Source organism: Ranitomeya imitator, chromosome 6 (genome assembly GCF_032444005.1).
Source record: "Ranitomeya imitator isolate aRanImi1 chromosome 6, aRanImi1.pri, whole genome shotgun sequence".
NCBI lineage: Eukaryota > Metazoa > Chordata > Amphibia > Anura > Dendrobatidae > Ranitomeya > Ranitomeya imitator.
The window spans coordinates 364,662,090-364,688,593 of NC_091287.1; the positions used below are offsets into that span (position 1 = coordinate 364,662,090).

Genomic DNA, 26,504 nt, shown 5'->3' on the forward strand with positions numbered 1-26,504 from the left:
GGTAGCGGCCGCACCATGCTTTAGGAATCAAAATGAATCAATAGGATACTGTAAATCCAGAGGATGAGATAGTTTTTCTTCAATATCCTAATAATTTAAATCCACTAGCAAAGCAATTTTTAGTGTTATTCTTTAATAGTAGAATTAAAAGTTATATTTTACTTCAACCTTTAGTTGGGATCTAGTTGCCTTTCGGCAAATTGTGATTATCGTATTTACACCACGCTGTTCTTTTGAACAGCAATTTTGTATTGGAGATAATTTGAACACTTTGCAGTTGACATACTTACCTTGAAGAAGACACAGTGTCGATACGCGTAGGTCCATGGTCCTGTTTAGCCTGACTGTCTGCATAGGGGGGCGACTAGAAGACTTGGCTTAGGATTGAGTATCTTGCTTTTGATCCCTATACTGTTTTTTTCTTAATCAGTGCCATGCCACATGATGACCAACCTCGTAAATATTACATTAGGAGATTATTATTAAGGGTTTCTGTGGCATGATAGGGCTATTATGCTGACAGCATATAGTTGTAGCAAATAGACTATAATTCTTTGCATATTCAGTCTTATTGCCTGTTTGTTAGGCAATCCCCACATTTATTCAAGCTGTCTAGCAGCCGCAAATCATGCAGCTGCATCGACAAACTAAATCTCTGTGCACGCCGAAATACTCTGAAACCACCCAAGCATGCTCGGGAACACCTGAGTAACGAGTATACTCGTTCATCACTAACAATCAGCAAAGATAACGCTGACAGCTGAGCACTGCAGTCAGCAGCTGTCAGTATTTCCTGTGCTGGTTAGCAAAAATAGAGGGGACCACATGCCATTTTTATATTTTATGTATTTATTTATTGCGCAGGCAACTGTTGATGAAAACTCTCATCGTACGCCTGCTCTTGCTGCTATGAGCGAGACCGGGCGTACGATGATGAGAGTAGTACTCCCATCAGCCAAAGCCTGTGACCAGTGGTAACCTTTTACCACCAGTCACAGCTGCTGGCTCACACGCTGTTATTTGTACGTCAGCATGGGAACCGCAGCTCTCTGACAGGCATTAATGAACTTACTGCTGATTAGAGTCAGTGATTTTCCTACTGTGACACAGATGACAGCATGGAAAACACTGGATGTTTGGTCTCCTGAACAGGAACACAGACTTCAGGAAAAAGTCAGTGGTCTGGGTCCATGCATGGACACTAGGTGTTCAGTACGGACCCCGAACTTTACCATTCAAGTTCGCCCATCCTTAAAAATGATCCCCAGAAAACTTGTTCCCTTGATTTTATATTGCACTCAATGCTTAGATGTCAAATTTGGAAACAGAGATCTGAAAGGGCAGGTGTCTCTAATAAAGTGGTCATTCAGTGTATAAAAGAAAATGTTCATGCTCCAGTATACTAGACTACTCTTCTGCTGATATTCAGCTGTCAATTACTTATGTCTGGGAATAGCATTTGTGCTGAAATGTTAACATTCTTGAACTGTGAACATGCGACTGGTACATTAATGATATAGCGGAAAAAGCTGTTACATATAACGTAATAGAAGGTTTCTTGACAGTTCTAAGCGGACTAAAAAAATGAAAGGAAGTATGCGTCAGAATGTGAAAATGTGTGCATTATTACCTACTTTTTCCAATAAACACATTTTCATAAGCTGCATCCACATATAATGTAGTGTGCCTGGGTGAATCTAATTGTGATTTTCCATGCCAGGAAATGTATATCCATGATATATTTTTCTACGTTTTTAACAGCATGATCCCCTCCTTGTCCCTTATGGTAGACTGTGTAGGAAAACCTGAATGCCATTCAAATCCCTTTCTGAAGCTTTTGGTGTTTGGCACCTTCCATTTCCTCTCATAAGCTTTCCCGATCGGGCAGCAGCAAGTTGTTCTCATTCAACAGCAGGAATACTGCAAGACACAATGGGACAAGATCCAGCTATTCATGAAGCCAATTTTTTGTCACAAACATTGATGTGTTCTGCCTCACACATATTATTTCTATAATTGAAATAACATGTCGAAAAAGGAGGACACATTTTATCTTGTAGTTTTATTCCTGTCTCCGGACCATCAAACCATCAAGAGTTAACTGACAGCTGAAAAAAACGTATTTAGATAAAATGTTACCTTGACATATTCGGTCCAATGGGCAATACTGCCATCTAGGGGTGATTACATTATAATTGCATCATAGTGTTGTCATTCAGTTACACTGGGGAAAAGTATACAAGTCAAAATAAGAATATATTCAATAGATATTATTCATCAAGTCCAGCAGAAAAAAAAAATTGCATTTATGGGTTTATGAGTGGAGTATGCGAAAACCTGAAGAACAAAGGACACATGGGACTAGCACACATATGTCATCCGGAGTGCCTGCATTTAGAGGTTCTCTAGCTGTTAGATGGATACAGATCCATCATCTTTCAAATTGATCTGACAGCCTTGCAAACATCATGTAATGCCAGCGCTTCCTTGTACTTCTTGCTTCCACATTTTAAGGGTCAGGAGTCTGTGCTGGAAAAAAAAGTGAAGATTGTGACTGCCTGGACTTCATATGGATAAGTATTGTAGTGACACCAGTATGTGTCATCAAGTCACCAACCATCTTTAACCATGGTAAGTTACCAGAACGGTTAAATGGTTGCAATGAGACACAGACTGTTATGTGCGGAAGAATCGTGCTGTGTCTTTTTCATCTTACAGTTGCGTAGTAAAGAATCAGAAGCAACGAATGATGAGAGAAATCAATATCAAGTGGACACAAAAGACACAAAGTGTAAAGTGAAAAAAAAAGTAAGTCCTTCATATTACTTCATGGCATCGCTTCCATCTTGTAGAGCTGTGCACAAATGCTTCTACTATTAATGCATGGGAAGATCGTTGAAACGGTATTTAACCATTTTATTTTTTAATGCGAGATCTGGAGAGAGATCGACTTTACAAAAATGCAGATATTACTGTAAGCAAAAGAAATATAAGTCTCAGTACCAGTCCTAGTGTGAGGCCATTTTTACAAAAAATTTTAAATCTAAATTTAGGAACATTCCCATGTGAAAATTATTATAGTGAAAGCTGATTTCTTGAATTTTTCAAAATGCTTATTCTCAAGATTATGGATTTTATGTCATTTGCTCCACCAATTTCCTCCAAAATTCTGCTGAGAGCCAGCAGAGGATTAAAAAAAAATATAGAAAGAATACCTCCGCGCTCACCTGTCCAGCCGCCTTCACTCCTCACTGCACGATGGCCGGTTCTCCATTCTTCTTTTTTACATTGTTGCGTGCCACTTCATCAGCCTCTCCATTCTAGGGTGGAACTTTGAGACACGACAGGCCTCAGTTATCCCTGCACATTGGAAGGATGAAAGGTACAGCATAATATTGTGACGTCACGACCATCCATATTAAAGATACACCTTCACATGGTTGGATGGTTTTAGTGCTCTTTGATAAAAAAAAATCTAGCTAATTACCTTACATAACGTTTACAGCAATGTTGGAGTTCATGTTTTCCTTAATTGCAGCGTAGTGACACACCATATAGGTGTCATGATTCATTCTAGGGTTTAATCCTGTCTGCAATTTTTTCCAGGCTGATCATGTCAAGGGTTAACTTTGCTCTGCCTCATTCTGGGTTCAGGTTTGCTATTTAGCTCTGATGCATCCTGCTGGTGGTGTCAGCCATAGTTCTGCCTTCGGTGTGTGAACCTGACTCTGGTAGCTTTTGATCTGTCCTGTTTTGATCCCTGACTTGCCCCGTGTCTGTTGACTCCCTCTGTCTGCCCTTTTCCTAGTGTTTCCCTGTTTGTTTGTTGGTTTGATTCTCTAGTTTTTTACTTGGCTCATATTCGGAGTCGCTTCTGCCTTCTGTCTTTGTCTGATCCGCTTCTTACCATTGCTGAACCACCTGGCTTGTTCCTTACCACGTATACTGCTGCTACCATTGGTACTTCTGCTTCAGGTGTTTTTTTGACTTGGCTTGTCTGACTACTCTCTCGCCACTTGGTGGTGCCTGTGCTGCTGCTCTATAGTGCTTCTCTGTGTGCGCAGTCTCACTTCCCTCTCAAGCTCCCTCTGGTGGAGGTTGCACTATACTGCCCTGCAATAGCATGACAATATGTTTCTCAATTGGTCACATAGCGCATTTCTGCACCAATACATTAATTTAATACCAAAGGTGTGTGAGCCCTATTTTTTCTTTATTTTGCGTATGCACTACGGAGATGTCCGAAGCCTGATTGTACTTGGGAGTCCCAGATAATGTGAAGAGGCTGGAGATACAGAATGTAACAATGAAAAATTGATCAGAGCCTTAGTCCTTTTTTTAGTTTTATGTTTATTGTGCACTGGGATCTTGGGAGATAATATGGAACATTCAATGTGCAGTGAATAATGTCACTGCAAATTTAATTTCCTGGTGAAATCCACATGATTCAGAGAATGTAAAATGTTATTATTGTAATTGTAATTATTGTAATTATTTCCCACTGTGGATTATTGAAAACCTTTGTTACTACCATATCAGCATTACCACGTTGGTCACTTTTGCAAATTGTCACCTGTTGTACACTGCACAAAAAGTCAACTTTTGAGTCAACCTTAAAAAGAAGAGAACTTAGTTGCCAAAGTTAACAAAATAACGTTATTTTAAGATATTTTGACAATAAAATAATGAAATCATTGTTATGTATAAAAATATTATTCATTTTATTAAGTTGTTTTTTGTCCATTCTCTATTTTGATTATCAGCAAAAAGACATACTTTTACAGACTAACTTATTAGTTAACTCAGCAGCTCAAAGTAGGAGACTGAAAAACTATATTCAACAGCCACAATGGCCACTGAAAATAACACCGCGCAACAATGATTTTGCTACATAGAGAAATACACGTGATTTATACTAAATTGCAGGTGCAGATTCCAAATATGAACTCCGAATTTGCCTGACACATTTAGCATTTTAAGTTGCATATTCAAAGCCTATTCATTTATAATATTAACCCCTTTCCTATGTTGGGCATAATAATACGCCCACGTCGGTATCCCTCCTTTTGATGTGGGCTCCAGCGCTGAGCCCACATCTTTTCTGGCACATGTCAGCTATTTTGAACAGCTGACATGTGCCTCTAACACCCGCAGGTGGAATCACAATCCACCTGCGGCTGTTAACCCATTAAAAGCTGCTGTCAATCTCTGACAGAGGCATTTAACACGTGATTGCGGGTCACCGATGGGTTGCTCATAGCAAGTGAGCATTTCTGCTACATACAGGTGATGTGATCATCGCCTGTGTGTAGCAGAGCTGATGGGACATCTGCGGCTTCTAGTCTCCCATAGAGACTATTGAAGCATGCAAAAATTAAAAAAAAATATAAAAGTTCAAATCATCCCCCTTTCGCCCCATTCAAAATAAAACAAATAAACAGATCAAACATATACATATTTGGTATCCCCGCATTCAGAATCGCCCAATCTATCAATATAAAAAATATTTAACCTGAAGGTAAAGAGTCAAAACGACAGAATTATGTTTTCTTTGGTCGCCGCTACATTGCAATAAAATGCAATAACGGGCAATGAAAAGATTGCATACACACCAAAATGGTAAAACTAAAAACATCAGTTCAGCACACAAAAAATAAGCCATCACCCAGCCCCAAATTATGAAAAATGGAGATGCTATAAGTCTTGGAAAATGGCACCTTTTTTGAATTTTTTTTCACCATTTAAATAAAAAAAGAACCAAAACATGTTTGGTGTCTATGAGCTTATAATGACCTGGAGAATCATAATAGCAGGTTAGTTTTAGCATTTAGAGAACATGGTGAAAAAAACAAAAAACAACTGTGGAATTGCACTTTTTTGCAATTTCACCGCACATGGACTTTTTTTTCCCATTTTCCAGTACACGATATGTGTGACATTCAAAAGTACAAATTGTCCGACAGAAAAAAAGTCCTCACTTGGCCATTTTGACCAAAAAATAAAAAAGATATGGCTCTGGGAAGAAGGGGAGAAAACAACAGGGTGGGCCATTTGTATGGATACACCTAAATAAAATGGGAATGATTGTTGACATCAACTTCCTGTTTGTGGCACATTAGTATATAGGAAGGGGATGACTTTTATACAGATAGCAACACCGCAGAAGAAATGCTAGCACAGGCTTCCATTATCCGTTGTTTCAGATGCTGCACATCTCGAATCTTCACAACATAGACTATTGCCTTCACATGACCCCAGCATCTGAAACAACAGATACTGGAAGCCTGTGCTAGCATTTCTTCTGCTGTGTTGCTATCTGTGTGTCAAGAGTGGGAGAAGAGGGTTGCATTCACAATCCAACACAATGAGCAGCACTTTGAACACATTTTATAAGTGGTCATAAATTTGTAAATTATTCATGAAAGAGTAAAGTTACGTTAAAACCAAGCACACCATTGTTTTTCTTGTGAAATTCTCAATAAGTTTGATGCGTCAGCTGATCCTATTCCCATTGAAAAAATAAAGTTGGATCCAAAATGGCCAACTTCAAAATTGCCGCCATGGTCACTCACCACCCATCTTGAAAAGTATTCCCCCTCCCATATACGAATGTGCCACATACTGGAAGTTGATATCACCAACCATTCCCATTTTATTTAGGTGCATCCATATAAATGGCCCACCCTGTATACTGAAAATATTTTATCGGACATGTCCGAATCTGTCTATCAGGTCTATCGGCCCTACCAGAGTCTGGTAGTGGTCTGTTATAGAGCTATCAGTTTTTAAACTTAAGATGGATAGAGGCATATGTGACTGTTAACATTCTGGACAATTTCTGCTACATATGTGGCAAATACGCTATTTATGATCAGCGCAAGAATCTGACAAAGTGAGTGCGTCTTGCTTACAAGTATTACTTTGACTGTCCATTCTGACTGTAATTTTTGCATGACTAAAATCGCCAGATATTCAAAGAGAAACAAATCACAAATTGTGTATCGTGACTGAGTTTGCTCTTAAGCCAGTACCACACGATGTAGAGAACTAATGCCTGTCCCCCGGAGCAGGACCGCAATTGAATCTAAAGGTTCTGATCCTGATGAAGAATAAGATGCTGATTGACAAGAAAAGTAAGAAGTGCTAGCTTCTAGCCTTCGGGAATGGCATTTGCTACAACAAGGTACCACTAATATACACTTTCCTCATCGACACACCAAGCTAGCTGCATACTATGAAATGGGAAGCAATGTCTGTTTTCATACCCATGTAAATGGTCTTATGACAGAGTTAGATGGTACACATGTTCCCGATGAATGGAGGCTATTCTTAGACTCTAGCAAAAAAAGTTTGAAAGCTGCATTGTTGCACAAGGGTAATTAAAAACCATCTGTTTCATTGGTTCATGGGGTTGGAACAAAAGAGACCCATGCTTTTATGGAGTTAATTTTAAAAATGGTCAAATACTCAGAACATGAATAGAAAATTTGTGCTGACCTGAAAGTGGTAGCACTGCAGCTCTGCCTACAGTAAAGGTACACAAAGCATATGTGTTTCTTGTACCTATGGAATAGTTGTGATGATAGCAATCATTACAAAATGAGATGGAGGCCCCTCAGAGTCAAGCACATAGTTGGTCGGTACAATGTACAATCCAGTAGTCGATACACTTCAAGTTTATCTTCCACCTCCTCATATTAACCTTGGTTTGATCAAAAAAATTAGTAGTTCCTATTGATCATGATGGAAATGGTTTTCAGTATTTGAAGGAGAAATTTAACACACTGAAAACTGAGGGTAAAATAAAGGCCAGAATTTATATTGGCCTTGAAATCAATAAACTATCGCATGATAACAAATTCAGAACAAAGCTCAATCTTTCTAGAACTTGAAGCTTGGGATGCATCTGTGATGTTAGTGCAGAACTTTCTTGAGAACAGACAAGCTGAAAACCATGCTGAACTAGCAGACAACATGCTTAATGCATATGGACAACTTGGCTGCTGAATATAATTGAAAATGCATTTCTTACATTCCCATCTTGACTTTTTTTCGACCCAATTTGGGACATGTACAGTAAGTTACGAAAATACAGAGAGATTCCATAAAGATATTTCTACAATGGAGAACAGATATCAAGGCAGCTCAAATCCCAACATGATGGGGGACTACTGCTGGCTTTTGCAATGGTAACAAATGAATGCTCACAAGTGCAAAAGAAAATGCCTGAAGTACTTTTAACAGTGCGGGACCTTGCTAAAGTAAGATCTAAATAATAAGTAAGGCTGGTTTCACACTAGCGTTTTTGAACGCATGCGTTTTTCCGCAAAAAAACGCATGCGTTTTTTCCCCTATATTTAACATTAAAAACGCGTGCGTTTTTTGATGTCCGCGTTTGTCCGCGTTTTTGAACGCATGCGTTTTTTAACTGCATGCGTTCACTTTCTAAAATGCAACATGTAGTATTTTGCAAAGCGTTTTTTTTTTTCAAAAAAACGCATGCGTTCACATGCGTTTTTTTTTGGAAAAAAATTGCATTGGAGTCAATGGAGACGCATGCGTTTTTTTGGACATGCGTTTGCATGCGTTTTTTTTGACGCATGCGTTTTTTTGACGCATGCGTTTTTTTTGGCACCATAGTTAAGATAAGGTTGTCTAGACACTGATAAGGCTCCCCCATAGCTGAAGGGTTATAAAAGGAAGGCTGGGGGAAGTTTCTGGTCACTTCTCATCAGACTCCAAGGAAGACAGCACCCTGCCCGGACGCATTGTTGCACAAGACACAGAGCAATGTGAGTATATCCTTGCCAATGCATTATTCTTCAATTTTTTGGATCTACATGTCCTAATTTTTTCAATGTTTTTCTTTCAACACGCATCAGAATGTCTTCTCCGGTTTCTTCGTCTGATGATGAATTCCAGCCACGGCAATCAGAAGTGGATCACGTGAGCGAGGTAATTTTTTGTTCCGTCAGCTTGGTAAGTATTGACTGTCACATCGACACATGAGGCAATTATATTTTTTTTATTCTATAGAGCACTTCAACTGAGGGACAGAGAGGTACGGAGCAGCGGAGTCAAGGTCCAGGTGGAAGACGGCAGCGGGTATGTATACCAGGCAGACTGTCCTTATTTAAGTTGTCTTTCATATTTCTGCCCTTTCTCATTTTTTTTTTTTTTTTTTAAATGTGGTTGAGCAAACTTAATTTTTTTTAATTAAATTTTAGGTTTCACAACGGGACGATGACCACATCGATAATGACCTGCTAATCACTCTGGTACAGGAGCGAGTCCCGTTGTGGGACAGCCGGGATCAACAGCACTCCGTCAATAGTGTTATCCGTCGTTTGTGGAGTGAGGTGGCCCAAGCGTTGTGGGATGGCTGGGAGAATTCAACGCCACGGGTCCGTAATGCATTTGGTAAGTATTGCACGGTAGTGTGAAGCAACAGACCTTGGCCATGCTCTCTTGACTGTGTGTGATGACAGAAACTTTTCGTAGTTTCTGTCATCACACACAGTCACGAGAGCATGGCCAAAAGTCCTGATTCTGACCATTATATTTTATTGTTATTTCACAGTGGACAAAGTAAGAACACGTTGGCGTTCCATGAAGGACCGCTTCAACAAGGACCTGCGTGCAGAGAAGAGTGCAGCTAGTGGTTCCGGAGCAAGGCACCGGCTGTACAAGTACCACCGTGTGCTGGCCTTCCTGAGACCGGTCCTTCTCTTGAGAACGTAAGTATTTGTCACATGCCTCCAGTTGTATTGCATTGACATAATCTGTCATTTTTAATTCCATAGGATGTACCGTCTTGTTATCGTTTGGTATTAATTTTCTGTTTTATTTTTTCACAGCACACACTGCACGACTGTCGCCACAGGTTCTGGAGCGGTCCTTCAGCCGACAGCCACGGACCCGTCCCAGCCATCCAGCAGCGCAGCACCAGGTGGGTCTTCCACAGTCACTGGAGACCAGGGAGCTGGCCCATCAGGTCTTCCCCTTTCGCAGTCCTCTTTCGCTGCACCCATTTTTGCGGGCTCATCCCGGCAGCGACAGAGGGCTTCGGATAGGTCCCTCATGCCCGAGTTTTTGCACTTGAGCTCGGTTTTACACGAAGCTATCAAGGCTTTAAGTGACAAAATGGATGTGTCCCATAACCTGTTACAGTGCCGCATCCAGGATGTCGCTAAAAGCCTTGATCAAGTTAAAGCCGACCTCCAGAAGCCAGCTCATCATTTTTTTAATAAAATCCACCAGAGCATGTCGGAACACCTTAGCCCTGATCTCCAGCTGAGTGTGATGCAGGCCTGCAATGTTGCTTTGGGGCAGGCTATGCAGCAGAGTCAGAGTCGTAATGTGGCGGCATATCCAACTGTGCCGTCACTGTCCGAAGTAAACACCATTCCTACCTCTGCTGCATACCACTGCACGGCCACCTCTATTCCCTCAACAGGTGTTCTCCAGTACAGCGCCAACACGATGACGAGTGCTGTTGGACATCCCACCGCCACCACCGTGACGACCGCTGCTCCGGCTTGGACCTCCTCCGCTGACACCTCTATGACGCAGGACCCTGGCGTGGCTTATCGGCCCGGCAACCTCCCGATGCAGCAGGACCAATCCATGCAATATCGGACCGGCCCACCCCCGATGCAGCAGGACCCATCCATGCAATATCGGACCGGCCCACCCCCGATGCAGCAGGACAGAGGCCTGGCATATCTGACCGGACCCACCCCGATGCAGGAGGACCGAGGCCTGGCATATCGGACCGGACCAACCCCGATGCAGCAGGACCGAGGCGTTGCTTTCCGGGCAGGAAACCCCCCGATGCAGCAGGACACATCCATGGCGTATCGCACCGGGCACCCCATGATGCATGACCAAGCCATACGTTTCCGGGCAGGACCCACCCCGATGCACCAAGAACAATCCATGGCTTTATGTTCCCCCCCACCAGCAATGCAGCAGGACGCTGGTATGGGATTTGTTTCCCCCACCCCAACGATGCCCCAGGACCCTGGGAGGGTGTTAAGTTCCCCCCCCCCCCAACGAGGCACCAGGATCCTGGGAGGGTTTTTGTTTCCCCCCCCCCAACGAGGCACCAGGACCCAGGCGGGACTTTATCTTTCCCCCCATTGGACTCAGAGATTGCCGAGCGCTCCACAATGGAGACCGACTGTGAAATTGTGGAGCCGGGTCCTGACGTGTCTCCCACCCAAAGTTTACACCCTAGCCCCAAAAGACTTCCCCCAACCCGGAAAACACAGAAAACTGGCAAAACCCATAAGAAACAGAAAACTTTGTTTATTCCTCCCCCATCACCTTCCGATGTGTCTCAACCGTGCAGTTTGTCTCAAGCCCCTCATGTTTTAAGCCCCATCCCCGAACTTCCAGACCCTTCAAGTTTTGTTGCCCATTCTCCTGCAACCTCTGCCTCCTCCTCCACGGTGAGCCAGGCTTCAGTTCTAAATACCCCCCAGTTACGGCACTCAACCCCAAGCCGGCGTGGTTCAACCCGGCGCGGTAAAAAAAAATAAATTTGTGTTTTTCCCCAATAAAAAAAAGTTTATTTTCAACAATTATGTTTGGTTTATTGTGTCTTTCACCGCTCTAAATACACACCAATAAACTGCGTTTACACACTTTTATTCTTTTGGCCTACACATATCTCCAGTAGTATAAAATACCAGACAACATCTATATGTGTTTCTTTAGTATACAGATATGAGTTGGCCAAAAAAATAGTAGTTATTTCCATACTCTTATTTTTAATTTTTAACTGGTGTAGTGTCACTGTACAAAGAGAAAATGGTGTAAATCAAGTTCAGAACTCAACTGAACCGGTCAGATGTCAAAATAGACACCTGACCTGTTTAGTTGATTACTGACTTGTATATTCACCATATTCTATATAGCACATTATGTGACAATGTTTGTCAAACTGATGGGACAATTGTTGGCACACGCTAACTATCTATCCTCACCTTGGCAGGTGTAAGAAATTTTGAATTCATGATCATGTTTATGTTCATCATGAATTCATTATTTCTTACACTTGACTTGACGGGAATAGAGAGCGTGCCAGTCGTGACGCAATGACGTCAAGAAGATTACCAATAAAGAAATTTAAATCTGGTTACATTATAAGTATGCGTGTTTATATCATTGTTTGTAAACCAAAATAGGGAGTGCAACAGAGGTCAATTATGATTAAAAAAATCAAATTATTACCTCATCAACTATCACCCACTCCTTGTTTTGGATTACAAATTATGATATACTACTACTGCCCATCTTTGTTCAACCTTTAGAGAGGAAAAAGACAGGAGACCTGGTGAACACAAAAAAGTTTATTAATTTGAAAAATTGGTATCAGTATTTAATATTTGGTAAACATTAACATACAACAGGACATTTAAACAACATTGTCCTGCCATGAAACCCGTCCAATATCGGACACAAAATAGGCCGCAAATTGGTCACGCATAAGACCAACGGCTGCAGTTGACCTCATCGGGTGATGATGAAAATCGGGCAATGGGTGTGAAATTGGTTCATCAAGTTCAATGTGGGGTCGCTCCTTAGCCATTATATAATTGTGTAGAACCACACAGGCTTTGACCACCTCGTCCACTGTTTCCACTTTTAGATTGATGGCTGTTGCGAGAATGCGCCATTTTGCAACCAGAATGCCAAAGCTGCACTCTACGGTTCTTCTTGCCCTGGTCAGTCTGTAGTTGAATATTCTGCGAGTATGGTCCAAGTCCCTACTAGAATATGGCTTCAGGAGATTTTCACACATCTGGAAGGCCTCATCCCCAACCATAACAAATGGCAGCGGTGACCCTTGAGTGTTGGGGAGAGGCTGTGGAGGGGGGAAATTAAAATTGTTGCCATACACACGGCGGCCCATATCCGAGCTCTTGAATGTCTGGGAATCATTGCCACGGCCAAAAGCTCCAACGTCCACGGCGATGAAGCGACACTCCGCATCCGCTATTGCCATGAGCACTATCGAAAAATATTTTTTATAATTAAAAAACTCAGATCCGGTTCTTGCAGGTTTAACAATGCGGATGTGCTTCCCATCCACCGCCCCTAAACAGTTTGGAAAATCACACACGTTCAAAAATGTTTTGGATATTTCCCGCCACATGTCCACGGTGGGTACGGGTATAAACTCCTCACGGAGTACATTCCATAACGCACGACAGGTGTCCACAACAATTCCGGACAGGGTTGAGATTCCAAGGCGGTATTGGAAGTGCAGGGAAGATAAACTCTCTCCTGTGGCCAGAAATCTAGAAGGAAAAGAAACCAAAAAAAACATTATAAAACGGCTCTTATTTTATGTTGTTTTTCAATAAGAAAAATTTTAAAAAAACAACCCAAAATACATGTCATAACCCCAAAATTTGACTATCATTGGTTTATTTTTGGAACGTACCGTAATGTCACCAACAGACGTTCCTCGGGTGGAATTGCTCTACGGAGCCGTGTGTCCTGTCGCCGTATGGAACCTTCGACACGAGACAGTAATTCACGGAAAGAATCTTGCGACATTCTGGTGTAATCCTGGAATTTCTCCGGGTTGGCATTCAGCTCCGCATACAGGGTGTGATATGCTCCGCGGGTCTCACGCACTTCAATGATGGGGTGCCTCCAAAAACGCCGACGCTGTCTCCTTCTCCATCTTTGGCGGTTTCGGTCTTGCTCCCAAGCAAAAACACAAGCAAGGAAAATCTTGAAGCTGAACTCCAGTTGGAAATTAAAGTTCGCTATTGAAAGATCCATCGTGACACCGGAAACAGTAGCAAGCTCTGAAACTTTATGTACCCCTAGGGTCTATATATTGAGTCCCAATCATGTACGCCCTCTCTAGCCCACTCTATTCTCATTGGTTGGTTATTGTAACCTTTTTTTTTTTTTTTTTTTTTTCCCCCAAAAATGCACAAAAAACGCAAACGCATGCAAAAACGCATGTAAACGCGTGTAAAGGCTGCGTTTTTTTGACGCACGCGTTAAACGCGTGCGTCAAAAAAACGCAGCGTTTACACGCGTTTACATGCGTTTTTGTACCATGCGTTTTTTTAAAAAAACGCATGCGTTCAAAAACGCTAGTGTGAAACCAGCCTAAGTCGAAATAATAATAATTGGTAATAAACTAGTTTGATGTTAATCCAGAAATTAGAACAAGTGATATGCGAGTGTCATGTGAGTGACATGCAAATACAAAGCAATTTTTCTTAACTAGCATCCATACGATATCCATATGCAATCTGTATGCAATCTGTAGGCAGTGCATTTTTAACATAATCTTTACATCCTGCAATTTTCTACGTAATTTAAAGCTAGTTTTCCAACTAATAAAGCAATCTTATGTACAGAATAGATATATACAATAGAAAGATAGCATAGATAAATACAATAGAAAGTTGTCCACGAGATATAGAATAGGGAATGTGCACAAATTTAGGAAATTTAAGACCATTAGTACCGTTGCCGGTAGAGGTCAGCCAACAAAGGTCACACCAAGAGCAAGGCATATAATAGTTTGTGAGTTTAAAAAGGAACCCAAGGTAACCTCTAATCAACAAAAGGCATGTTTCACGTTATTTTTGTTGCTCATGATTCCATGGTATGCATGGCAGAATTGCAGGGCGAAAGGCACTGCTATAAAAAAAAAAACATGCTGCTCATTTGCAGTTTGCTAATGTTCACTCAGACAAGAAAAAAGGATATTTGAACAATGTCTTGTGGATATAGCAAGATCAAAATTGAACTTTTTGGTTTAAATGAGAAGCATTATGTTTGTAAAAGTAAAAACACTGCATTACAGCATAAAATTTTCATCTGGTGATAAATGGCATGATAATTTGTGCTTGTCTTACAGTATCTGGGCTAGAATGTCTTGCCATCATTGAAGGGACAAGAATTCTGAATTATACCAGCAAACTCTAATGGCAAGGCTATGTGCACATGTTCTGGATTTTTAGCGTTTTTTTAGCGTTTTTTCTGCCATTTTCAGCTGAAAAAAAACGCTAAAAAATGCTTACATACACATCCCATTATTTTTAATGCATTCCGCATTTTTTGTGCACATGCTGCATCTTTTTCCAAGGCGGAATCGCATTGTGGAAAAAACTCAGTATGTTTATTCTTTGTACGGAATTGCGGCAATTCCGCACACATAGGAATGCATTGATCCGCTTACTCCCCGCATGGGGCTATGCCCACCATGCGGGAAGTAAGCAGATCATGTGCCGTTAGTACCCAGGGTGGAGGAGAGGAGACTCTCCTCCAGGCCCTGGGAACCATATATTTGTAAAAAAAAAAGAATTCAAATAAAAAATCGTGATATTCTCACATTCCGGCGGCCCCCGCAGCTTTCCTGCTCCTCGTGATGCTCCCGTTCCCAGTAATGCCTTGCGACAATGACGTGTGATGACGTAGCAGTCTCGTTTGATGCTATGTCATCTGGGGTCATTGCCGTGAGGTATTACTGGGAACGGGAGCTGCCGGGAGCAACGCGATGAGCGGGAAAGCTGCGGGGGCCGCCGGAAGGTGAGAATATTACGATTTTTTTATTTTCTTTATTATTTTTAACATGATATCTTTTCATTATTGATGCTGCATAGGCAGCATCAATAGTAAATAGTTGGTCACACTTGTCAAACACTATGTTTGACAAGTGTGACCAACCTGTCAATTAGTTTTCCAAGCAATGCTACAGATCGCTTGGAAAATGCTAGTATTCTGCAAGCTAATTACACTTGCAAAACGCTAGTGTTTAGCAGGAATATGCATGCCAATTCTGCATGCGTATTTCCTGCTGCAGGGAGTTGCAGAATTGGCGTGGAAATTTCCGTGGCAATTCGGCAACCTGTGCACATAGCCAAAATCTGTCCATGAGCTGAATCTTAAAAGAATGTGAGCCATGCAGCAAGACGAAGACCCAAAGCAGACAAGTAATTCTGCAAGAGGATGGCTAAAGAAAAATCAAAATAAAGCTTGGAATGGCCAAGTCATGGTCCACACCTTAATTCAATAGAAATGTAGACGGAACTGAAGCAAGTAGTTCTTGGGTGAAAACCCACAAACATAACAAAGTTGAAGCTGTTTTGTATTAAGGAATGAGATAAAATTTCTCCAGCCTGAAGTGCTGGACTTAGGAGTTTAGTATAGGCCATTGATTAAAAATCCAAACTCTTAAGTCGGCACTTACATGTAGAAGTGGGGCACAGCTTGGACTACATCTGCATGACAATATACACACAATTTTACACTAAATTAGCAATGTGATACTTTTTAGCATGGGTTTTACAGGTTGATGCACATTGAAAAAGCAACTTTATTATTTTGGTGACATTTGGTGTACAGTATGTTTGTTTCACATTTGCCTTGGGAGAATATGCATAGGGCTCATGAACACCCTTTAAGCTGTAGTGCTCTGTTTGCTCGGTCATCATTCTATCATAGCCAATATTATTAGAAATTTGAAGCTGTTATGTGGAATAGAACAAGGGGTTCAAGGCTTTGCTCCCCTTGTGCATTAATTAACCTTGGCAATCATCAGTAATCCTACCTTTTGGCACTGTAGGTGCTAACCACTCCACACTGGTAACAACTCCGTAGAACAAAGATGTTAAGACCCAGTCTTCTAGCCATCACAGTTGGCTCTTTGTATAAGTAGCTGAGATACTTGCACATGTCCATTTTCCAGTTTCCAATGCATCAACTAATCATCTGCTTATTAAGTATATCCCACCACTCAATAAATTTTACTACAATGAGATAAACCACTTATCAGTGGTTTTTAATGTTTGAGCTGATCAGTAATTGCTATTGAATAGTCATTCTGGTATTCAGAATTTTTATCTACTATCCATTTGTTGTTGTGGCCAACCATTCACTATTACTTATGCAATATCAGTTTTAAAATCGACAGTATACTTACAAAATAAATTTACAAAATACCGTATAAAGTAGACGCGACACATTGCATGTAGACAACATATCACATAGCATCTACAATAAATTGAATTCTGCTATGAATTTAATATAAAGGGGAATTGTAAAACCTAACTTTAATGATACATAGAGATCAAGCAAAGTGGATACAATAAAATCAATAAAACTAGCAATCTTGATCTGTCAAAATATTACTGCCTAAATAAATCTAACAGAATACGTTTTTCATAGTGAATCATAATTTCATTTACAAAATAATGAACAAAGTTTCTAAAACAAAATAATAGAATAGGAAATGTGACAATGGAGGTACACAGCATGTGCATAAAATAGGATATAATATACTACTCAGTGGGGAAAATAAGTATTTGATACACTGCCAATTTTGCAAGTTTTCCTATCTACAAAGAATGGAGAGGTCTGTAATTTTTATGGTAGGCACACTTCAACTGTGAGAGACAAAATCTTTAAAAAAAAATCCAGAAAATCACATTGTATCATTTTTATAGAATTTGAATTTTATTGCATGAAGTATTTGATACAATACAAAAACAGAACTTATTATTTGGTACATAAACCTTTGTTTGCATTTACAGAGGTCATATGGAGCGCCCCTGTAGGGCAGTGGGGTACTTGGTACCGGGCCCTTCGGTTCTCAAGGGGGATGTCACGGTGGCTGACCCGGTCCGTGGCCCTCAGGAGGTCTGTTAATAAAAGGGGAAAGGTTTTTAAAGGTGAAATGTTCGTGACGCCACCTATGGTGTTCGGTCAGGGTGACCGACACTGCTTAGGGGTCCTCTGGGGTGATGTTATGGCAGCTAGATGGCATACCTTCCCACAGGTGAAGTGTGTCCCCAGGGCTTCCCAGAGTGTAGATAGTGAATGGTGTGAGGCGCAGTGAAGAAGGTTGCAGTCTCTTTACCTTTACTGAAGGCTTCAGCATCCACAGTCCAGAGCACCAGATCACAGGGAAGGCAGAGTCCAGCCAGTCTGATCCAGAGTCCCCTTATCCAGGTGGAAATCAGTAGCCTTCCTCTAGCACCTGGGTGTTGTAGTCCCTTCCTGCTGCTTCTCGGTAAGGTCCCCATAACTGATGTTGGTGTTCTGGATGTTATGTCTCTCTCTCTGTCCCCCAGATGGATAGGAACAAACCCGTATGACTGGTGGACTGGGGCTTTTTACAGGGACTCTAGCACGCCACGGCCCCCACAATTTGCCACCGTGCCTCCTGGGTGTAGGTGCAGATCAGTAATGTGCAATTAGCTGTCCTGCTGGTCTCTGGAGCTAGGCATGGAGACGATTGCTCCCTCAGTGTTCTGGCTACCGGATTCTGCGCCTCAGAAGGAGGCAGCCTTTGCAGGGCAGAACTCCTTCTGGTTTCCTCTCCTTTTGCTATGACTTTGTTTCTCACCCTCTACAATACAATTCGCTGATCTCGTCTCTTTCTTAGGATGCTGCTGCATCAGTAGGCAGGCGAAGCTCCGTGTCCTTCCGTCTAGGCCTCTGGTAGGATCCCACCCCCGTCAGGGACCACTCTGTCGGCAACTGCTAGATGTTCCTCTCTGTCTGCCTGACAGGGACTGACTGGGTGAAGCCCAGTCAGCTTCTGACTAACTTCCTATCCAGACCACCAGTTTTACCTAATTGTGAAGAGTGCCCTAATAAATAGGAGCATGGCTCCCCCTGGTGGGCTGGAGTGTGAAGTGTGTTGTGTGGTTTGTGATACCTTTTAAAGCGATATCCTTTATTGCCCTCAAATGTAACATCACTCACCCCTAGAGGAGAATGATATTACTGCAATGACCAGGACCCTGGGGCGCTGCACATACGTTTTTTGTAGTTCTTGACCGAGTTTACACAGGTTGCAGGAAGGATTTTGGCCCACTCCTCCATACAGATCTTCTCCAGAGATTTCAGGTTTTGGGGCTGTTGCTGGGCAATATTGAATTTCAGCTCCCTCCAAAGATTTTCTATTGAGTTCTGGTCTGGAGACTGACTAGCTGACTCCAGGATCTTGAAATGCTTCTTACGGAGCCACTCCTTAGTAGCCCTTGCTGCGTGTTTTGGGTTATTGTCATTCTGTAAGACCCAGCCACAACTCATCTTCAATGCTCTTACTGAGAGCAGGAGGTTGTTAGCCAAAATCATGCAATAGATGACTCCATCCATCCTCCTTTCAATATGGTGCAGTTATACTTTCTACTTTGCAGGAAACCACCCCCAAAGAATGATGTTTCCCAACCATGCTTTACGACTGAGATACTATTCTTGGAGTAGTACTCATCATTTTTCTGTCTGCAAACACGGCAAGTGGCATTGATACCAAAAAGTTCTATTTTGATCTCATCTGACCACATGACCTTCTCCCATGCCTCCTCTGGATCATCCAGATGGTCATTGGTGAACTTCAGACAGGCCTGGACATGTGCTGGCATGAGCAAGGGGACCTTGCGCGCCCTGCAGTATTTTGATCCATGACAGCGTATTGTGTTATTAATGGTAATGTTTGAGACAGTGGTCCCAGCTCTATTAAGGTCATTGACAAAATCCTCCATTGTAGTTCTGGGGTTATTCCTGACATTTCTGAGAATCATCCTTACCCCACGAGGCGAGATCATGCATGGGGCCACAGACCAAGAAAGATTAACAGTCATCTTGTGTTTCTTCCATTCTTGAATAATTGCACCAACAGTTGTTGCCTTCTCACCAAGCTGTTTGCCTATTGTCCTGTATCCCATCCCAGCTTTCTGCATGTCTATAATTTTGTGCCTGGTGTCCTTTGATAGCTCTTTGGTCTTGGCCATGGTGGAGAGGTTGGAGTGTGAATTGTTGAGTGTGTGGACAGGTGTCTTTCATACAGGTAACAAGTTCAAACAGGTGCAATTAATATAGGAAATGAGTGCAGAGTAGGTCTTAAAGAAAAACTAAAAGGTCTGTTAGAGCCAGAATTCTTGCTGGTTGATAGGTGATCAAATACTTATTTCAAAAGGGGGTCCAGAGAACAAACACCCTCCCCTCCTCTATGAGTTTCATAAGCCCTAAAAGGCATATTCACAGGTATTGTCTTTATGCTGCTAATCGTTATAGCAAAACCTGTCATTTCAAATAACTTTTCTATAAAAGTTGTCATGAGTGTATTGCCGCATTTTTCACTATCTAAAATTTCTGCAGCCACTACTTCTGATTTTCAATTCTCCCTGACCTAGTAGGTGGAGACTATCATATCTCAAAACTGCAGAGCGCAAAGCCAAGAGACATTCCTGCTCTTTTTCTATTTAGCGCACGTTCTGAAATAGCAACAGCATAGAAGACGTCAGACAGCTGTAAAAGCAGAGTGTCTGTTAGTCCAGCTTTGGTGTGACATAAAATACTTAGTGAAAAGCAGCATCACTATTTCTTGTGTGTATCTCTTAGGCTATGTGCAAACGTTCAGGTTTTTTCGTGTTTTTTTTCGCAATAAAAACGCTATAAAAACTCATTAAAAACGCATACATTATGCATCCTATCATTTAGAATGCATTCTGCATGTTTTGTGCACATGATGCGTTTTTTTTCCGTGAAAAAAACGCATCGCGGTAAAAAAAAGCAGCATGTTCATTAATTTTGCGGATTTTCTGCGTTTGGGAAAAAACGCACAAAAAACGCACCAAAAATGCATAAAAAACGCATGAAAAAACGTGAAAAAAACGCATGCGGATTTCTGGCAGAAATGTCCGGTTTTTGTCAATAAAATTTCTGCAAGAAATCCTGAGGTGTGCACATACCCTTACTCCTCTTTTCCTCTCCCCTCACCTCCATGTACTTCAGAAATCAGCTGTAATCTGACACCTCAGTGAGCTGACAGTTTGTCTTTGCTTTCTTTAACCCCTTACCAATTAGCGCCTTACATGTACTGCTCTGCTGGAGCTGTGTTCCTGCAAACAGCAGTACAGGTGCAGCGCACCGATCACGTGGCCTCACGCTGAGCGCCACGCCAATTGTGTGCGTGATTGTTGCTAGCACCGATCACGGTCATTTAACCCAACTGATGCCGCTGTCAGTAATGAGTTCCCTGCGCACTACAATCATAGTAACATAGTAACATAGTTATGCTACGTTCACATTTGCGTTGTTGGGCGCAGCGTCGTAGACGCAACCCACAACGCATATACACAACGCAGCGTTTTCTGACGCATGAGTTGTCATAAAATAGTAAAGTTCTGGAATTTTGGCACAGGGAAAATGCTACAAGTAGCGTCATCCGCGCCCTGTCTGGTGCGTCAAAACGACGCATGCATCGTAAAACTCATTACAACGCATACCGGCGCATGTCCATGCGCCCCCCCATGTTAAAGATAGGGGCGCATGACGCATGCATTGGTATCCGTCGACGACGCTGCGCCCAACAATGCAAATGTGAACGTAGCGTTATTAAGGTTGAAGGAAGACTTTAAGTCCATCTAGTTTAACCCATAGCCTAACCTAACATGCCCCAATATGTTGATCCAGAGGAAGGCAAAAAAAAACTATGTGGCAAAAAGAGAGCTCCACACTGGGGAAAAAAATTATTTCCCGACTCCACATACTGCAATCAAACTAGTTCCCTGGATCAACACCCTAACAAGGAATCTAGTGTATATACCCTGTAACATTATACTTTTCAAGAAAGGCATCCAGTCCCCTCTTAAATTTAAGTAATGAATCACTCATTACAACATCATACGGCAGAGAGTTCCATAGTCTCACTGCTCTTACAGTAAAGAATCCGCGTCTGTTATTATGCTTAAACCTTCTTTTGTCCAGACGTAGAGGATGCCCCCTTGTCCCTGTCTCAAGTCAATTATTAAAAAGATCATCAGAAAGGTCTCTGTACTGTCCCCTCATATATTTATACATTAACATAAGATCACCCCTTAGCCTTCGTTTTTCCAAACTAAATAGCCCCAAGTGTAATAACCTATCTTGGTATTGCTGACCCCCCCAGTCCTCTAATAACCTTGGTCGCTCTTCTCTGCAGTCGCTCTAGTTCAGCTATGTCTTTCTTATACACCGGAGACCAGAACTATACACAGTATTCTAAGTGTGGTCGAACTAGTGACTTGTATAGAGGTAAAATTATGTTCTCCTCATGAGCATCTATGCTTCTTTTAATGCATCCCATTATTTTATTTGCCTTTGTAGCAGCTGCCTGACACTGGCCACTGAATATGAGTTTGTCATCCACCCATACACCCAGGTCTTTTTCATTGACGGTTTTGCCCAGAGTTTTAGAATTAAGCACATAATTATACATCTTATTACTTCTACCCAAGTGCATGACCTTACATTTATCCCCATTAAAGCTCATTTGCCATTTATCAGCCCATGCTTCTAGTTTACATAAATCATCCTGTAATATAAAATTGTCCTCCTCTGTATTGATAGCCTGCAGAGTTTTGTGTCATCTGCAAACATTGAAATTCTACTCTGTATTGCCCCCTACAAGATCATTAATAAATATGTTAAAAAGAAGAGGGCCCAATACTCCCCCTGTGGTACCTCACTGCTAACCGCGACCCAGTCCCAGTGTGCTTCATTAATAACCACGCTTCGTTTCCTATCCCTAAGCCAGCTCTTAACCCACTTACACATATTTTCCCCTATCCCCATTATTCTCATTTTATGTATCAACCTTTTGTGTGGCACCGTATCAAAAGCTTTTGAAAAGTCCATATACACTCCGTCCAGTGGGTTCCCTCTGTCCAGTCCGGAACTTACCACTTCATAGAAATTGATCAGATTAGTCTGACATGAACGGTCCCTAGTAAACCCGTGTTACATGTTGGTATTGTGTCTTCAGATACTCCAGTGTATCATTCCTCCAGGATTTTACCCACAGTAGTGGTTAAGCTTACTGGCCTATAGTTTTCTAGTTCAGTTTTTGTCCCCTTTTTGAATATTGGCAGCACATTTGTTATATGCAAGAATAAAGCTGCCTTACCAATTTTACCACACGGTATAAAAAAAAGCAATTCCTGAATTGCTGGTTTTTGTACATTCTGTCTCCCAAAAATCGGAATAGAAAGTGATCAAAAAATGTCATGTGTTCAAAAATGGTACTAATAAAAACGTCATCTTCTCCCGCAAAAATCAAGCCATAACATGTCTCTTTTGGCCAAAATATGGAAAAATTATAGCTCTCAAAATGTGGTGATGCAAAAACTAGTTTTCGGAATAAAAACCGTCTTTAAGTGTGTGACAGCAGCCAAACATAAAAACCCAATTATAAATCTGCTATCGCTGTAATTGCACCGATCCAGAGAATAACGTTGCCTAATAATTTATACCACACGAGGTATGGCATAAGAAAATAAATAAAACCAATTCTGCACATGCTGTTGATTTTTTCATTCTGCCTCACAAAGATAACAGTAAGGCTTAGGACACATGTATCCTGCGCTCTGCGCTGAGCACTTGCACCGGGGTTTCAGTGTAAATCTCTGAAATACGTGATGCAGACGGAACATCTGATGGAAGATTCCCTATAATGAGGCAGATGGAGGCACTGTGGACGCCATATGACCTGTGATCCAGCGGTGTCCATCTTTTTAGGATTGCATAAAAGTGCCGTCGGCCATAGTTTTGCGCACTTCTGAAAAGAAAGACACCCCTGAACAGAGGCTAGATGGAGTCCAGAGTAAGGGTGGTTTCACACTTGCGTTTTTGTCTGCAGCGTTTTTTACCCAAAAAACGCATGCGTTTTTCTTCCCTATATTTAACATTGAAAACGCATGCGTTTTTTGGTGTACGCGTTTGCACGCGTTTGTGAACGCATGCGTTTTTTTACTGCATGCGTTCATTTTATGAAATGCAACTTGTAGTATTTTGAGGGGCGTTTTTTTTCCCCAAAAAAACGCATGCGTTTACATGCGTTTTTTTTGGACAAAAAATGCATTGGAGTCAATGGGGACGCATGCGTTTTTTTGGACATGCGTTTGCATGCGTTTTTTTTACGCATGCGTTTTTTTTGGCACCATTGAATTAACTGTAGATAAGGATGTCTAGACACTGATAAGCCTCCCCCATAGCAGCAGGGTTATAAAAGGAAGGTTGGGGGAAGTTTCTGATCACTTCTCATCAGACTCCAAAGAAGACAGCACCCTGCCCGGACACATTGTTGGACAAGACACAGAGCAATGTGAGTATATCCTAGCCAATGCATTCATTTTCAATTTTTTGGATCTACATGTCCTAATTTCTTCAATTTTTTTCTTTCAACACGCATCAGAATGTCTTCTCCGGTTTCTTCGTCTGATGAGGAGTTCCAGCCACGGCAATCAGAAGTGGATCACGTGAGCGAGGTAATTTTTTTGTCCGTCAGCTTGGTAAGTATTGACTGTCACATCGACACATGAGGCAATTTTTTTTTTTTATTTTATAGAGCACTTCAACTGAAGGACAGAGAGGGACTGAGCAGCGGAGTCAAGGTCCAGGTGGAAGACGGCAGCGGGTATGTATACCAGGCAGACTGTCCTTATTGTAATATTCTTTACTTTTCTGTACCCTTGTTTTTCTTTACATTGTTCTTGTATCATCCTTTTCTGAAAGTTGTCTTTCATATTCCTGCCCTTTCTCATCTTCGTGTCTTATTTTTTCCAAATGTGGTTGAGCAAACTTAAATGATTTTCTTTTAATTTTAGGTTTCACAACGGGACGACGACCGGATTGATAATGACCTGCTGATCAGTCTGGTCCAGGAGCGAGTCCCGTTGTGGGACAGCCGGGATCAACAGCACTCCGTCAATAGTGTTCTCCATCGTTTGTGGAGTGAGGTGGCCCAAGCGTTGTGGGATGGCTGGGAGAATTCCCCGCCACGGGTCCGTAATGCATTTGGTAAGTATTGCACGGTAGTGTGAAGCAACAGACCTTGGCCATGCTCTCTTGACTGTGTGTGATGAAAGAAACTTTTCGTAGTTTCTGTCATCACACACAGTCACGAGAGCACGGCCAAAAGTCCTTATTCTGACCATTATATTTTATTGTTATTTCACAGTGGACAAAGTAAGGACACGTTGGCGTTCCATGAAGGACCGCTTCAACAAGGACCTGCGTGCAGAGAAGAGTGCAGCTAGTGGTTCCGGAGCAAGGCACCGACTCTACAAATACCACCGTGTGTTGGCCTTCCTGAGACCGGTCCTTCTCATGAGAACGTAAGTATTTCTCACATGCCTCCGGTTGTATTGCATAGACATAATCTGTCATTTTTAATTCCACAGGATGTACCGTCTTGTTATAGTTCGGTATTAATTTTCTGTTTTCTTTTTTCACAGCACACACTGCACGACTGTCGCCACGGGTTCTGGAGCGGTCCTTCAGCCGGCAGCCACGGACCCGTCCCAGCCATCCAGCAGCGCAGCACCAGGTGGGTCTTCCACACTCACTGGAGACCAGGGGGCTGGCCCATCAGGTCTTCCCCTTTCGCAGTCCTCTTTCGCTGCACCCATTTTTGCGGGCTCATCCCTGCAGCGACAGAGGGCTTCGGATAGGTCCCTCATGCCCGAGTTTTTGCACTTGAGCTCGGTTTTACACGAAGCTATCAAGGCTTTAGGTGACAGAATGGATGTGTCCCATAACCTGTTAGAGTGCCGCATCCAGGATGTCGCCAAAAGCGTTGATCAAGTGAAAGCCGACCTCCAGAAGCCAGCTCATCATTTTTTTAATCAAATCGAACAGGGCATGTCGGAACACCTTAGCCCTGATCTCCAGCTGAGTGTGATGCAGGCCTGCAATGTTGCTTTTGTGCAGGCTATGCAGCAGAGTCAGAGTCGTAATGTGGCGGCATATCCAACTGTGCCGTCACTGTCACAAGTAAACACTATTCCTACCTCTGCTGCATACCACTGCACGGCCACCTCTATTCCCTCTACAGGTGTACTCCACTACAGCGCCAACACGATGACGAGTGCTATTGGACATCCCACCGCCACGACCGTGACGACCGCTGCTCCGGCTTGGACCTCCTCCGCTCACACCACGATGACGCAGGACCCTGGCGTGGCTTATCGGCCCGGCACCCTCCCGATGCAGCAGGACCCATCCATGCAATATCGGACCGGCCCACCCCCGATGCAGCAGGACTGAGGCCTGGCATATGGGACCGGACCCACCCCGATGCAGCAGGACCGAGGCATTGCTTTCCGGGCAGGACACCCCCCGATGCAGCAGGACCCATCCATGGCGTATCGCACCGGGCCCCCCATGATGCAGCACGACCAAGCCATACCTTTCCGGACAGGACCCACCCCGATGCAGCCCACCCCGATGCAGTAGGACCCATCCATGGCTTTACGTTCCCCCCCCACGATGCACCAGGAACCTGGGAGGGTGTAATGTTCCCCCCCCAACGAGGCACCAGGATCCTGGGAGGGTTTTTGTTTCCCCCCCCAACGAGGCACCAGGATGCTGGGAGGGTTTTTGTTTCCCCCCCCAACGAGGCACCAGGACCCAGGCGGGACTTTATCTTTTCCCCCATTGGACTCAGACATTGCCGAGCGCTCCACAATGGAGAC

At 42.6% G+C, this 26,504-nt stretch overlaps 1 long non-coding RNA gene across 1 annotated transcript; it reads left to right on the plus strand.

The window, feature by feature from the left end:
• The first annotated feature begins 8,794 nt into the window (after window positions 1–8,794).
• On the plus strand, window positions 8,795–9,671 carry LOC138641411 (uncharacterized). Its single transcript, XR_011313824.1, has 3 exons — window positions 8,795–9,105; window positions 9,228–9,420; window positions 9,581–9,671. It is a non-coding gene; the product is annotated as an uncharacterized lncRNA (long non-coding RNA).
• The last annotated feature ends 16,833 nt before the right edge of the window (window positions 9,672–26,504 follow it).